The sequence below is a fragment of the Silene latifolia genome, chromosome 7 (assembly GCF_048544455.1).
Source record: "Silene latifolia isolate original U9 population chromosome 7, ASM4854445v1, whole genome shotgun sequence".
Lineage (NCBI taxonomy): Eukaryota > Viridiplantae > Streptophyta > Magnoliopsida > Caryophyllales > Caryophyllaceae > Silene > Silene latifolia.
In genome coordinates, this window is record NC_133532.1 from 47,419,812 (window position 1) to 47,424,053 (window position 4,242).

Sequence of the window (4,242 nt, forward strand, 5' to 3'; positions counted from 1 at the left end):
TTATCCTCTCACATTCCCCTCCTAGGGTCTTCCGTGGTCAAAGGGTCGGTGAAAGGGTCCTTAACATAGCGGGTATTACAGTCTTCCTCCCTTAAAAGGAACTTCGTCCTCGAAGTTCATCCCATGCTTCCCAACCACCAAGATAGCAACATAGGAAAACCTTTCGTTTCACAACAAGACACATAAGATGCACAAGACTCCGACCACTACAAAGTATCGCCACTACCCAAATATGGCATCCAATTCTAGCATAGGTTACAACATTAAGTTTGTGACAACATAGAAGGAAAAGATAAAACACAGAAAAAAGAAGATGAAGCACCACGGAACCTTAGCCAACTTGTTAGGATTTTTAGAACTTTTATACTTTTATATCACGATGTTATCTACTCCTCTAAAAAGGAACTTCGTCCCCGAAGTTCGTTCTACCCATTCACCAAGGTCCACCGAAAGCAGAATAACAACAATTAGGGAACATGTATTCTAGTACAAAGCAACACAATACCTCCACACGTATGTAAACAACTACCTTATGAGTGCAAGTCTAGGAGATAACTTTGATATACCAACAAAATTATGATACACACAACCCACTTAGAGAATTGCAAGGAGTATGAAAACACCATTGCTCTTGATTAATAGGGACTATCGTTACTACCCACAATCACGTCTCACATTGCTTTCACCGTCGTACTTTAGAACCATCCATATGTCGTAACTATATATACAATGTAATTCAAAATAAGGTCCGAAAACATTAGTAAAGTGTTGAAGCATACACAGCACAAAAGGGTTATCCACTTAAGCCTATAGAGGTTCTAACAACGAGGGATGCATCATCCGTGTACTCGACCGAGTATGCTAGTGTACTCGGTCGAGTAAGCGATACTCGGTCGAGTATCCGTTATACTCGGTCGAGTTTTCAAGGTCAGCAAGCAATTTTTTTTTTAGACACATAATTACCAAAGGTCGTACCTACAAACATTATCATGCTCCACCACCAACTAAGAGTTCATATCTAAAGTTCCCAAACACAGTATGTTCAAACAAGTAGCGGCCTTATGGCTAGTTACAGTCATCCAAAAGAAAGAGTACGATAAAAGCATAAAAAGTATCCAACAACAAACCGAAAACAAATCCATAACTACTACATGATCATATGTCTGGACCCTCCTCCATCTCCTCACCACCACTTGTACCGGATGTACCAGCTCCTGATGTACCTGCTCCCTGAAAAGCTCCAGCTATATAGCCTTCACCGCCTAGCTGACTGCCGTAGTTGGCTCCCCACGGTCCCGCGAGGCAGCTAAACTCGGTCTCCTCCGGTGGCTTCCAAAAACCAGGATCGACTCCATAGCTGTGGAAGACGTCTGTGTCTACTCCGGGTCCCCTCCACCAAACTGGTTATGCTAACTCGGTCCCTATACCCTGGTTATGGGCCATCTCATGCATGTTCCGGAGCACCAAGGTAGTGGAGATCCGCTCAGTCAAATCACTGACCTGCATCCTGGGGTCATGAACGGTAGGGTAGGGCGAGTACTGCGATGGGTAGAAGCTCGGTGTGGAGTAAGAGGGCTCAGTCTCAACCTCGTCCACTCTAGAGGCTCTCACTCTACGGCGCTCACGTGGTGGGGGAGGAACCTGCTGTGTCTCTGACACTGTGGTAGGCTCAGGTAGGTCTAGGAGGATGGTAGGGTCAATCAAGTAGTACTGAGGCACGGGTCTAGGTGCACCACTCCCTGGGTCATACTCAGCCAAATGGTCAATCACAGGTAAGTGCGCGGGATCAGGAAGTACCATCCACGAGGATCCCCTCACTTTCCAAGCATATGACCCATCATCCACCTTCCTAAGCCATCTATTATTACACCAATACTTGGCGTTCATAGTAGATATGGTCTCAAATAACTCATCCTCTAATGGAGGTGGAGCCTCAAAGTCAGTCAGTCGCTGAGCTAAACGGGTCACAATGGCCCTGCAAGAGATATGACGGTTCTGAGACCGTGCCATATGGTCCAAGCTAGCACATACCACCCCCGGAGCACTATAGTAAAAAGGCTTCCCCCGATGAAGGTTAAGGTAAGACATCAGCAACATGACCTCATGAGAATTCAGCTTAGTCACATCATCCCTCGCGTACAGAAGGCAAGTCATCATCCTAAGAAACATGCGGATGGATACATGCTAAACATCATTAATCAGCATGGCACTAGCACTAGGAGCAGGTCGGCCAGTCATGTAGGGCAGGTAAAAAGGTGCCCCACTGTTCTTTGCTACATCACTAAGGTATCCCGCCTCCTCCGCCTCTAGGCCCAGGTGGCCAGCAAACTCGTCAAGGGTCAACTCATGGTCCTCATTCATAAGACGGAAAGAAACAGTCATCCCTTTCACGTCATACATAAAAGAGCTTAAGAACTCCAAGGTCAGATAGGGGTAGGACTTCTTTCGTAAGTGGTAAAGCCCCTCCATTCCCAAGGTCTCAAAGATATGTAGTATGTCCGCCTTAACCCCTAAAGTCTCCAAAATATCGGGGTTCACACACCAGGTTGGTCTCATGGTTCGACTCATCAGGGCTACAAAGGCATTACGCTGCTTGAAGTCAGAAAAGATTACCGATGGATATTCTTCCACCGGAGGAACGACGGGGTCTTGGCTAGATTGACCCGTCTCCAATTGAACATTGGCACGAGTATGCTTCTTGGCTGGGGCTTTTGCTTTCGGCATGCTGCAAAAAGATGAATTTTAACAAGGATATTTCCAAAAATTCACCATAGTGCGGGCTGTTTTTTAAATCACACACTTTTAAGACGGGTTTTTCTTGCAAACACAAATCATCCTATCCAAATAAGGCATGTTTACCATCAAGTGATTCTTTAAGGAACATCCTAAAACAATCTAAGGAACGAAACATCCAACTTAGGGCAAAACCCTAGAAAAGCTTTTGTATCATAGAAGAAGCGATTTTAATCATGAAATCGTTTTTATGAAAGCATAAATGATGTTTATGAGTAATTAAACCCAAAATATAAAAAGAGAAACACCAAATTCGGATTACATAGGCTAGGGATTCGAAAGTTGAACAAGTTCTACCATAAATTGATAACAAATTAAAGAAATTGATTAAATACCTTACCGTGATTGAGGTTTTTAGCAAGTAAGAATGGAAACCACAAGCAATTACCACCAAGAATCACCCAAGAGCTTGAGAGTAAGAGAGTTTTTAAGAGAGTTTATGAGGAAAGGAAGGGAATATGTGGCGGAAATAAGAAAGAAAGAGGAATTATAGGGTTTTTTAGTGCAAATCGGGCTGAGTCATGATAAACGGGTACTCGGTCGAGTATCGGGTCTACTCGGCCGTGTATGGTCTACTCGATCGAGTATTCAGTATGCTCGGTCGAGTATTTAGAGGTCAGTAGCACGTATAAACTGACTTCCTGGGTACTCGATCTAGTGTCACTTTACTCGGCCGAGTGTGGCCTACTCGGTCGAATATAAACTATACTCGGTCGAGTTCAACAGGACAGGAGCGAAATTTCAAATTATCAAACCTGCAAAACAAATAACGAAGTTCGGAGTTCCATATAATCGAGCTCGTCGCCGATAGACCCTAATTCTATCACATCAAGGCGTACCACAAAATATAACCGTTATTAAGCTAATTTACGAGCAATACATGTTTCTTACACAAAACCGTAGCAAACAATTTACGTCATACTAAGGCACACAACTAACTTGACCACACAACAGGTAAGACCAAGCTATAAACCTACATCAACACATCTCATTATGCACTCTAACACATGCACCACACTTCATGATTCCCACGGAAGTCACACACAACACATGTCATGCACGAATCCTATCATGCTCAATTACGAAAATTTTCGGCCACCCATTACCTTGCTTAAATGATGTCACCCTTTTCATTCATCCAATAACTCACAAACTTAACCATTCACAAACATTAAGCACACGTTACCACACAAGTTACTGCAACTATGACACACACGTTTAACGCAACTACTCCTATTATCTACCCTTTTATAGTGGTTGGCTTAAGCATGATTGGGGCCGGGATTTTGAGATGAGGGCGCCTTCTCACCCAAAACCAACATGAGGGGGCTCCCAACACACATACACCAGGTTCATTTTAAATTGACACCCTATGTTCATTTGATTCATTGGTTCAAGTTCCAAAATCGTCGCTCTGATACCACTTTGTAACACCCCCGTACACCAAGA